Source organism: Schistocerca americana, chromosome X (assembly GCF_021461395.2).
Source record: "Schistocerca americana isolate TAMUIC-IGC-003095 chromosome X, iqSchAmer2.1, whole genome shotgun sequence".
Lineage (NCBI taxonomy): Eukaryota > Metazoa > Arthropoda > Insecta > Orthoptera > Acrididae > Schistocerca > Schistocerca americana.
In genome coordinates, this window is record NC_060130.1 from 741201488 (window position 1) to 741214522 (window position 13035).

At 42.5% G+C, this 13035-nt stretch overlaps 1 protein-coding gene across 2 annotated transcripts in view; it reads right to left on the reverse strand.

Annotated features, from left to right (window-relative positions):
• The window catches only part of LOC124556856 (plexin-A4), a 973893-nt gene that overhangs the window by 889491 nt on the left and 71367 nt on the right, over positions 1-13035 (reverse strand). Inside the window, exon 2 of one of the 2 annotated variants that reach the window (XM_047130877.1) lies at positions 2058-2090. The exons of the other annotated variant lie outside the window; for it this stretch is intronic. The gene's annotated coding sequence lies outside the window, so the exon portion shown is untranslated. The remainder of the gene's footprint in view (positions 1-2057; positions 2091-13035) is intronic. 2 annotated transcript variants of the gene reach the window in all.

Here is a 13035-nt window from a genome sequence, read left to right on the forward strand (position 1 = left end):
TAGTTGCAAATTAAAAATAACCTGTTAACTTAAGTTTTTTCGCCACCTATTAAAATATATCACTTCTTTTTCAGAACGACAAGCGAGCGGTCGCGTTCATGTGCAGATATACTCGTGAGCATTCACGTTTTTATCACGTGCAAGCCTGCCGGACTATAGGCTAAGAACCGTGAAAAACGTATGGCATTTTCAGGAACGCAAGCCATAAAATGTGCTTCAAGTACGACGCCTCTTTAGTACCAGACCTTGCTGTCTGCTTTTTGCGTGTCAAGTGCGACGTCATTGACAGCTTTTAACGAGAATTTGTGATTCCATGTCGATAGCCTTTTCCAGTTACTATGAATTTTCTACAGCAGTTAATTTTGTAGAATTAACTTATAATTATTCGACAACTTCCAGAATGAAATTTTCACTCTGCAGCGAAGAGTGCGCTGATATGAAACTTCCTGGTTGATTAAAACTGTGCGCACGAACGAGACTCGAACGCGGGACCTTTGCCTTTCTCGGCAAGTGCTCTACCGACTAAGATACCCAAATACAACTCATGAACCGTCCTCACAGCTTTAATTCTGCCAGTACCTCGTCTCCTACATTTCAAACTTCACAGAAGCTCTCCTGCGGAACTTTCCGAACTAGTAGAACACTTTCCTGCGAAAGGCAAAGATCCCAAGTTCGAGTCTCTGTCCGGTGCACAGTTTTAATCTGCTAGGAAGTTTCATTTGAAAAATTACTTGCATTGCCATCATTGCTAAGCTGAATCAAATTTTTTTATGTCTGAGTAACCGTTACTAAAGCACATTTTGTATTGTCGTCAGAAAGACGGAATAAGAGAATGAACAAGAACCAGATGTGCGTGTAGGTGAATTGTGAAATATTTCGTATTCTTGCACGTGAAACGAGAGAGGTATGTGTGATATCATAGGTACAGGCTACTTGCTATGATGTTAGGACTATTTGGTTTGGAGCGCTGAACTGCTAGGTCATCAGCACCCGATAGTCTACAGAACTCTCTTGAGAACGGGAATGGCTGCAAATTTCCTATATTTAACAGTTTTTATTCGAGACAGTGTTCCGAATGGAACTTTGAGAGGAATTTTGCTGACTTTGGTGTTGTGACGTAGTAAGTCTTACTCCTTACATATCGCTGGTTTCTGAATCTTCCAATGGACAGTGCGCATTTTCTCTGGCGGGGGCATTGTCCTGCTATTTGACGTCACCAGTGCCCAAGCGCTGCTGGCTACGCGCATCTGCTGTCTGCGCAAACTAAGTTGACATCGGCACGGTGGTTAATGGGAGCGACCGTTATGTGGGAGGAAATACCATTATGGGTCGCTCCCATCAAGCACCGCTCCGAGTGTCAGTTTCAGCGTATAATATGTGAACAGGGAGTCGTTGTTTGGGTTCCCGAATAAATTGTTAGAAGAATATGCGAAACTGCTGATGAGAAGTTGGTATTACGTCAGTTTATGGGGTTTGCGTGATTCATGATCTGATTTATTCGCGGGAATGTGCGAGTAATTATTTGTGGAAGAAACAGCACCGTGCTTGCTTGTCAGTAATGTCAGTCAGTGCTATGGGATCAGATGCGAAACGGCTTCCGTGAACAGTGATAGCTTAATAACTTGAAGGAATACCTTATCCTCCTCCTCCTTCTTGTTCGGAGCAATCACTAATAAAAGTCTGATATGGAAATCCATTCTTGAAATAATAATAATAATAACAATTACTATTATTATTATTATTATTATTATTATTAGATGCAAGTAAGAATAGTTTCATGAACACTGTCATTGTATATTTCCAAATTTCTCATGATACGATAAACGAAATAAAAAGGTAACTTCGTTATGTTCATCGTCTCAATTGAAACACACACACACACACACACACACACACACACACACACACAGCTTCTACAATTCAAGTACACAACAATATGAAAACTAAATTCGGGAATTATTTTACATTAAGACATTATGTCGTAACTGAAAAGTATTCCGTAATAAGGTTCATTTTAAAATATGTATTATTTATAGACAAAAATCATACAAAATTACCGGTTTCAGCTGTCACCACCAATCACCTCAGATCTGTTAAAAAAAATAAAAAATCTTGATAAATCTAGATATGAAGTGAAACTAAAAATAGCATTCACTTAAAAGTTAACTATTATAAAAGTGACTGACGTGTTATGTTACTGTCTCGACAATATATATTTAAGAGATTGCTGCATGTTCAAGGATATACGATATCAAAAACTAGGACTGAAAGGCAGAAATGACAGCTGGGTGTTGTGGAAATAGAAATAATCCTCTGTGGTGAGAACTGTGCTAACGAGGACCCTTTTTAGGACGGGGCTAAAAAATAAAGATTAAAATTGGGCGTCTTATCCTCCTGCTGTTTTAAACAGTAATATTGTTTTCAAATTCGGAAAAATTAGAGCTGCGAAAAACATGTAGTTGAAATGACCGTTACATATTAGGATAGTGTATCAACCGAAGTCAAAGCTTGAGACTACGGCGCAAGTATACAAACGCATCGATAACAGTCGTTCCCAAACAGATAAAGTGAAGCCGACTTATGACCCGACAACTCTCGAAGCAAACGCTGGTGGCAAGCTCGGAACGTGTTGACCAAGCAGCGGTGCGGCTTCCCCCTGTCTAGGCCTAGCGGCTTAGCAGGCGGATTTACCTGCACACGACAGGGAGGGCACACCATATCGCATTTCCCACCACTCCAGAAAGTAGGGGAGCGCTCTGCGCTGGCGCCATATATACACAAGCCAAACGACGACCCTTCCCCCGCTCCCTTCTCTCTCTCTCTCTCTCTCTCTCTCTCTCTCTCCCCCTCTCCCCCTCCCCCTCCCCCCCCTTCGCCCTGCTTACTCGATAATAAAAAATTTTCGCATTAGCTTGGTCAACGCGCTGGGATTATTGGTTCGTGTGTGTGTGTGTGTGTGTGTGTGTGTGTGTGTGTGAGAGAGAGAGAGAGAGAGAGAGAGAGAGAGAGAGAGAGAGAGAGAGAGAGAAGGAGGGAGAACGAAAAGAAAAAGAGAGAGGGGAAGAGAGGGGGAGCAGCATTTGGGATGAGGGAGACAAACACGCGATACTTTAATGCTACAAATATTACACACAGGTAAATAATGCGCTACGTATATTTAGAAGAATGTACACGTATCACTAAACTATAGAGAGACATTTCGAAGCGATCATGAAGTAATTACAGTGCACTTGACCATAGGATTCAAATTAAAATTAACTCATTGCCTACACAGCATGTCTAGCACAAATTGTGAACCATACTTGAGCAAAACACACACACACACACACACACACACACACACACACACACACACACACACATACACAAGTAATGTCAATTAGAAAAGTTGCAAGGTTTAAAATCGATCACTTCACAACTTCCAAATTACGTAATACTCATCACGATGGATGCTTGTCTAGGAACTGGATATGCCAAGTCATTGCTGTTATAGTTTGTCATAACGACATAGCTACTATATAGCCAGGATGTCGTCATACAGAATGCAAGGACAGAACTGTAAGGTAAGTAACAGACTGTATTGTCGGGTCATACCTCCTTCAAATAAAAAGTTACGAAAATTACTTATACATGAAGTTTGTATCGCACACTGTAGATCTAGTGTGGTACTCAGTCCAAAGACCAGACTGTTTCCATTATTTCACGTCAAGATTAAGTGGGACACTAAGAAGCAAATATTTCATATTACTAAATATCTAGAAGTCCTATTATAATGAAACGTGTCCGAGACTGAAAAATACTTATACGTATGATTCTGATCCACACTTCTATTCCAGTACAGTCCCGTTAACAGACACATGACGCGTCTCAGTATGCGCTCTGCAGTTTAACAACTCACGTCTCACCTTTTTAATTGCATTTTTTCAGCACGTAAACGGAACTAAGCGTACAGTCAAATGCGTGAAACCTTACCTCACCACACACGGAAAATTGTAAGATGTGGGTGGATTCTCAAAGGCAACTGACGATTCGCCTAGTCCATTGGGCAGCTTGGATGTGTTTTCGGAAGCTTTTTTTTTTTTTTTAAACCAACTCATCCCATCTAACACAACCAGTACTTTTTTCTACGTTGATCTGACTACTGCGATATTATCCTACAAGGCTTCTCTCAGGAAAATTCGCGATGTCTGTAACTGGTCATGAATGCCTGCGTCCGATATATGTGACGTTCGACTTTTTGATCACATTTCACCAGCATATGCAAAATTGTCCTGGCTGCGTGCAGAGAAACGCAGAGATTTCCATACACTCTGTCTCATCTACTGCCTCATAAATGTACACTGTCCCTCATATCTCTCCTCGTCCTTAACGCTTATGTCGGAACAACATGACAGAAACACACGTTCCCATCATAATAAAATCCTGTGTTCCACTGAATCGCTCAGTCACCTTCTCGAAGTCCTTTACAGTAGCGGGAACCCGACTCTGGAATAACCTCCCTCGTTATGTTAGAGAACTTAAAAAACAGTTAATGACGTATCTACTTAAGCAACAGTAATGCCTTCCTCTGTATGAATGCACTTCACCTCATTACTTCCCTCTTTCCCCCTCCTTAAATCTCCCTTCCCCGAAAACTCGCTATTCTCATTACTTTACACACCAAGATATTAATGTACGTCTGCACAAATCTTCATTACTATTGCCAATTTTTCACATGTTTGTCATTATTATTTGATTTTTTTACTGTTATTAATATTGCTTTTATCATAATTTGTATGTATAGCACCTGTTGTAAAAATACTGCCAGCATTTACTTGATTAGGTCTTAGTCTTTAATCTTTATTCATATTGTCACTAGAGTAATCTAATTTTCTTATTTAAACTATTGCCATGATGTAACTCTGATGTGTGAAATGCTGCAGGTGTGGAACACTGGTCCGATGTAAGAGAGTGTAAGAGAGGGCCTGATGGCCCTAATCTGATCAGGTTAAATAAATAAATAAATAAATAAGGGAAGTAGTATCAAACTTTGTCAGGTTCACACGACGCGAACTACAAAAAGTGTCAAACAGAGGGACAGTTCGTCTAGATAAAAAAAAAAAAATCATTTCTCAAAATCAGATTTTTCCCATTCCAGTGTACTTGTTCCGAACTATGCTGTTTATTCAAGTTGTACGTCATGTAATTTCTTCGTGGACCTTACGCAGTTTGAGCTCATGTGTTGCAGACGGCGCGTTCCTCTCGTATTCGGTGAACTACGCGTCACCGGTGCGTGGATATCAAGACGCTGGATATCAGTATATGATATCGCGACCAGATAGTAAGTGCTCGACGTGTGGGTCTCTCCGCCTCTGGAGTTATTCAGGTGCCGAGCTTCTCGTGCGCCTCTGCGTACTGGAGTGTTTCTCCATTCGCGGAAAAGCGCTGCTGACTGGGACGCGATGTATGCTGCTTGCCAAAGGGGCTCCGTTCAGGAAGGTGGTGGAAATATTCTCGTGCGGCAGATGTTTACATGGCATGCAATGGAACTCCCTCGTACGTCACTAATCGATAAAAGGTATACGAATCTTCTTTCCGATCATATCCATCCACATTCCGTCGCCAATAAATATCGCAGGTGACTTACATTTTCTGCTCTATCATGGCACTTTTCTCGAAAATAAACTGAAAAGTGTAACTCATTCCAAAAATCCTTCCTGCATATAAACGCTCACAATTCGAAATACTTGAGAACCATGCAAATCCCTGGCTCTATTACATAAAGCGATATCATACTACAATAGGTACCTGGAATCCCGCATGCAAAGCGATTGTGGAACCCACATTCTCTTTGCGTTTCCTACTTCTGGTCGACGAGATAGCCGACTAAATCTCATGAAGCCTTGTTTAAACCAAAATCTCTGCCCTGGTTTATTATGTTTTCCGACAATTTGATTTCTACATATTCCTTAATTAGGTTAGCACCGTGTATAAAAAAAGTAGGACCCGCACTCTGAGGCTTCCGTACAAACTTAATTGTGTATATAGATAATAATAATAATAATAATAATAATAATAATAATAATAATTTCGTGTGGCTCAATGGCATGAATGGTGTAAGTATTTCTTGCGGACGCTGTTTCGGAGAGTCGTGCGTCCCTAACCTTCCCAGTTATCAAACCGGGGAAAAGGAACCTAAAATTTCATGTGGAATCCGAACCACATGTTGTTTCTGGCGACCCCTCACATCGTTGAGAGGTGAAGGCTAGGTTAAAACGAAGACTGAAGAATCGATCTTGCGACCTTTCAGTTTCCATGCACGCGCTTTACCGCTACACCACCAGGCCTGACGTGTACCTATATAGCTCATCTATAGGTTTTCATGAAGGATTTTTCAAGTACCAAAATACTTCTATAAAAGTGTATTGTGATTTCATTGACTTAGAAGCTTAAATTATTTACACCGGCAAGTTACCGTAGATCTTAGAATTTCACACACATTTCAGTAAGCAGACGCATGGACGGACAACGAATGGCAAAAAAAATGTCATATACTTAAAATTAAACAATTTTACGAAATTTTCCTTCGCTTTTACTACGCAACCTTTCTGCTTGTTAAATTTCATGCTTCTAGGGAAACGGGCAATGCTGTATAGGTTTTGATGGGTGTGTTTGCAAGCATCGAAACACGCGACGTACATGGGCGTATGTTTTGACTGCATTGCATTGACATAAAAGCTTAAATTTTTCACATCGCCAACATACCGTACACCTTAGTAGTATGTGGCATGTGGCGTAAATTTCAACTTGAAACTTGATTCCCCACCCCACCCCCACCCATTCCCCGTTCCTGAGAAAAATGTGTCGTTAACAGTCGGATAAGAAAGTGATCCTATAAGGGTTAAGGGTTTCGTTTTTAGCAATTGAGACACGGAACCCTAAAAGTAGGAATAGCTCAGCTGAGCACCCGATGGCACACCTTCAAGCCAATTTTACACGTTGGACGTTCTTGTATCAACAGACTACCCGAGACAAGTGCGTCTACTGCAGCCCCTCTGGCGTTTTATTCTCGTACTGAATTTTGTCTGTTTTGAGTAGTAATTTTCGTTTACAAGTCAGCACCAAAATTTCCAGTATTGTGAGAGCTGTTTGCTGTGCATTTTGGCACGTGAATGGTGAAAGTGAGGTTAGGAGGGACTACGCTTTTTACGGTAAAAACGATATATGGTAACAAAAAGTAGGAACAAGCTACGACAATAGAGTTTATCAATGACGAACGCAGAATTCATAGTGGAATTTCTTGTCAAAGGTCTTGTAGTAAATTGTTCACATTCTTGAGATTTGAAATAATAGGAAATGTGTAATCCAAATATTTCACAACATATACACTTATTTACTCAAGAACATATATACCTGCAAACCATCAGACAACATGTAGAACGCAGTAAATAGCGCCTTTTTGTTTTATCCTTTGTATCTTGTTGACTGTTGAAATAATTTTCATTAAAAGACGTTTATATATTTACGTTTTTATTTACGCATAGTTTAGAATTTTCTCTGGGAAACATAAATACTTACGCTTTCAGATACTTCATCTCTCTTTTAGGAGAATACTAGTAGGAAAAAATACTACGACCTTGTGTAACTTCTCAATGTGCCACGAAAACAAAGAAACCGATATAAAAATTAAGTTGACACGAAAGCACAAAATGCGTTTCTATAATAAGAGTGAATTCGACCGAAATAGGTTATAACTTCTGATGTTAGCAGACACCGCCATAGTCCCTTGCCTCTACGCATGCGCAGGGTCCGGCATACTCGGAAATTTAGACCTCCACACTTGTCACAATCTATAGATCATCGATATAATAAACGCACTCCAGCCGTGGTGGGTTTACACGCAGGCACGGACGGCGCACGCACTTCGAGGAGTCGATTTTGACCAGAAAGTCACTCGTGTAAATCGGGCTTAAGCCAGTAACTTTGACAGCATAAAAAACAGCACCATCAGACTGCAGGACAGCGAAGTGCCTATCAGCTAGATGCGAGAGGGACATACTGGGTGGTAATTGCCATGTACAGAGAGCAGCACAAGGCAATAGAAAGGTCGGTACTCCACAGTTCGGATGGATCAGAACCACGAGAAAGACCAAAGGAGCAATGGACAGATATATTACGTCTGAGAGGGACATGGATCGGAACAGCTGGCGAACATTAATGCAGAAAGTGACTACGGTACAACGCGACGAAGAGGAGGAGGACGAGAAAAAACGGCGTGCGTCCTGTACGTTGTTGTTGTTGTTGTTGTTGTTGTTGTTGTTGTTGTGGTCTTCAGTCCTGAGACTGGTTTGATGCAGCTCTCCATGCTACTCTATCCTGTGCAAGCTTCTTCATCTCCCAGTACCTACTGCAACCTACATCCTTCTGAATCTGCTTAGTGTATTCATCTCTTGGTCTCCCTCTACGATTTTTACCCTCCACGCTACCCTCCAATGCTAAATTTGTGATCCCTTGATGCCTCAGAACATGTCCTACTAACCGATCCCTTCTTCTTGTCATGTTGTGCCACAAGCTCCTCTTCTCCCCAATTCTATTCAAAACCGCCTCATTAGTTATGTGATCTACCCATCTAATCTTCAGCATTCTTCTGTAGCACCACATTTCGAAAAGCTTCTATTCTCTTTTTGTCTAAACTATTTATCGTCCACGTTTCACTCCATACAAATACTTTCAGAAACGACTTCCTGACACTTAAATCTGCACTCAATGTTAACAAATTTTTCTTCTTCAGAAACGCTTTCCTTGCCATTGCCAGTCTACATTTTATATCCTCTCTACTTCGACCATCATCAATTATTTTGCTCCCCAAATAGCAAAACTCCTTTACTACTGTAAGTGTCTCATTTCCTAATCTAATTCCCTCAGCATCACCCGAGTTAACTCGACTACATTCCATTATCCTCGTTTTGCTTTTGTTGATGTTCATCTTATACCCTCCTTTCAAGACACTGGCCATTCCGTTCAACTGCTCTTCCAAGTCCTTTGCTGTCTCTGACAGAATTCCAATGTCATCGGCGAACCTCAAAATTTTTATTTCTTCTCCATGGATTTTAATTCCTACTCCGAATTTTTCTTTTGTTTCCTTTACTGCTTGCTCAATATACAGATTGAATAACATCAGGGGGAGGCTACAACCCTGTCTCACTCCCTTCCCAACCACTGCTTCCCTTTCATGTCCCTCGACTCTTATAACTGCCAACTGCTTTCTGTACAAATTGTAAATAGCCTTTCGCTCCCTGTATTTTACCCCTGCCACTCTCAGAATTTGAAAGAGAGTATTCCAATCAACATTGTCAAAAGCTTTCTCTAAGTCTACAAATGCTAGAAACGTTGGTTTGCCTTTCCTTAATGTTTCTTCTAAGATTAGTAGTAGGGTCAATATTGCCTCCTGTGTTCCAACATTTCTACGGAATCCAAACTGATCTTCCCCGAGGTCGGCTTCTACCAGTTTTTCCATTCGTCTGTAAAGAATTCGCGTTAGTATTTTGCAGCTGTGACTTATTAAACTGATAGTTCGGTAATTTTCACATCTGTCAACACCTGCTTTCTTTGGCATTGGAATTATTATGTTCTTCTTGAAGTCTGAGGGTATTTCGCCTGTCTCATCCATCTTGCTCACTAGATGGTAGAGTTTTGTCGGGCCTGGCTTTCCCAAGGCTGTCAGTAGTTCTAATGGAATGTTGTCTACTCCTGGGGCCTTGTTTCGACTTAGGTCTTTCAAAGCAAGAGAAAACACCATCCCATCGTTCCCTAACTGCGTCAAAACTGGTTGGAGGAACATTTCACGAACACGTGTGCGTTTCCATACCTCCTACGCTCACCCGGCCACAATCGTGTTCAGCAATCTGGTACGTCGTGGACACAGCACCGACTGGCCCGGGTGAGCTGTGGGCAGCTGCTGAGTGGTACGGGGCCAGCTGTGCACGATGTTCGATGTTTCTACTACGTTCCAGATGTTCTGACGAGCCCGCGGACTGCTCGACGTATTGCCGTGTCACAGCTGCCTATTACTTATTGTTGTGCGAAGGCGTTTCCGCCTCTGGAGAGGAGCGGTGTGGGCCGCGCTAAATTTGCCGCAGTTGGGTGCCGTATGCTGGAGAACGGCGCTGGAGAGGCAGCGTGAGCTGTCCGCGAGGAATGCCGCACCTGGGCGCCGCCAGACTTGGCAACGCGGCCGGCCGGGCCCGCGCGGCCCACGCTGCCACCGAAGGCCGCAGCCTCCCACCACCGACAACCATTCTGCATCTCGTCGCCCCGCCACCGCGCACGCGCTACCCCTCGCAACCCTCTTCCGACCACCTCCTTCCCATCTCCATCGTCACGCACGTATTCCGCACATTTCATCCGAGAGGACCGTCGGGAAAACGTCCTCAGTCAAGAATACAAATTATTTACTTGACAGACCGTGTTCTGTAGCACTACTTACAAAAACATTTACGTCCATACTCTACATCTTAATCTACAATCCGCAAGGAACTTTACGGTGTATGGGCGACGGTGCTTTTTGTACTACTGTCACTTCCCACCTTTACGGTCCAGATTCCAAGACGCGTATAATGCTCGGGAAAGCCTCTGAGTGAGCAACACTAATTATAACCTACAAGTACTTCACTTGGTGAACAAAGGTAAAAGAATGAACCTACTCGAAGAAACTGACATTTATTCTCACATATGTGCATCCCCAACTGAAATTCTAACTAAATGTTACCCAACAAAATGTTTATACTAAACGACCATAATACAACCACACCACACATCAAGTATAGTTGTGATTGATTTGATTTTAATAGGAGAGCTAAAGCAGCTTAGGTCTATTCCGCCACTGCCGGCACCGAAACTAGGTTTATTATGCGGGATCGCTCACTATATATCTAGTAAAGCCAACCAGTGCCCTTAAATAGTGCGAGGAGTCCCTCTACCAGCTTTTGTTAGACACAATTTCTTCAGATCTAGTTGTCCCGAAGATTCTGTATCTTTTACTCTACAATGCCATGCATTCAAAGATAGGAGTGATGCAGTTTCTTCACTCTCGTCACAGATCCTACATTTAGGGTCCTCTTCCATTACACCCATTTTGTGTAGGTGTTTTTTGAAGTTCCCATGGCCGGTCATCAGTCCAGTCCTGAGTTTGATCTCTTTCCTGTTCAATCCCAGGATTACAGAGCTTCTATTAAAACATGGCTTGGGCATCATTACCTTACCATGTTTTTGTTTATGGACCTTGGTCCAATATCCTACGTGCTGTTTCCTAAGCCAGTTCCGTAGTTCTAATTTGATCATAGCCTTGGTGATTGTCAAGACAGGTTCCGGTCCAATAAATGGAGTTGTTGCCCCCATCCTAGCCAATCTATCGGCTTGTTCATTGCCACAGATCCCTGAGTGGCCAGAGACCCACACTAGGTACACCCTATTGTTTTCCCCTAGCTCCACCAGAGCCCTGTGGCCATCTGCAACAATCTTAGATCTCGTTGCAGGAGCTGCCAATGATTTCAGGGCTACCTGGCTGTCTGAATAGATGTAGATGCTACGATCATTGTAGCACCTACTCATATTCTCCTCCACACATGCCCTGATTGCAGAAATTTCGATTTGGAATACAGAGGCCAGTTTCCCTAGAGAGATGCTGCTCTCCAGTCTTGGCTTAACCCCGTACAACCCTGCTCCAACGCCTTTATCTGTTTTCGACCCATCGGTAAACCAAACGATGTCCCCCGTAAGGGACAGTTGTGAAAAAAAAACATAATACTAGTAATAAATGCCGGCCGCTGTGGCCGAGCGGCTCTAGGCGCTTCAGTCTGGAACCACGCTGCTGCTACGGTCGCAGGTTCGAATCCTGCCTCGGGAATGGATGTGTGTGATGTCGTTAGGTTAGTTTGGTTTAAGAAGTTGTAAGTTCTAGGGGACTGATGACCTCAGATATTAAGTCCCACAGTGCTTAGAGCCATTTGAACCATTTGAATAATAAGTAAATACAAGACCATATATTTATGTTGTCATACCCAATATGAGACCATCCACTGTAAATAGTAATTCTGCACCAGGTATGTCAGCTGTTCTCCTGGTTGGTTGGTTTGTTGGGGGAGGGGACCAAACAGCGAGGTCATCGGTCCCATCGGATTAGGGAAGGACGTCGGCCGTACCCTTTCAAAGGAACCTTCTCAGGATTTGCCTGAAGCGATTTTGGGAATCATGGAAAACCCAAATTCGGATGGCCGGACGCGGATTTGAGCCGTCGTCCTCCCGAATGCCAGTCTAGTGTGCTATCCACTGCGCCACCTGGCTCGGTAGCTGTTCTGTCTTTATTGGCTCTGAGCACTATGGGACTTAATTTCTGAGGTCATCAGTCGCCTAGAACTTAGAACTAATTAAACCTAACTAACCTAAGGACATCCCACACATCCATGCCCGAGGCAGGATTCGGGCCTGCGACCGTAGCGGTCGCTCGGCTCCAGACTGTAGCGCCTAGAACCGCACGGCCACTCCGGCCGGCTGCTCTGCCTTTATTCATCATGAATTAACTCCAATACGTCAAATTCATCGAACGTGGATAGAGTAAATGTACTGTATCATATTTGTAATATTCAATATATTTTAGTTATCCAATCACTACCGCACTTCGTAAATAATGGAACTTTGACGAAAACCATTATTTTTCGATGCAAACAAACTTGTCAGTCGGCAACATGGCGGTTAAAGCACTGTTTTTGTGCAACGTACAAGGAAAAAGTGTTTGTGCTATGGTTATAAATGCGAGGATTGGAGCTAAAACAAGCAGAATTGAAGGTAAGTTCATCTAATGAGTAATATACTGAAAATATGCAACTCGCGAAGTGCAATAGTATTTTACACAGGACAGCTGCTGCATCCAAATTGCAGTCTATGTCTGTACGAATTGAAGACATAAATACGTATTACGCCAACTGAAGGTCGGTGTACCACCGAAACGCGTTTTGGCTTAAATAAAAGTATGTAAAATTTATGATTGCTGTATTTCTT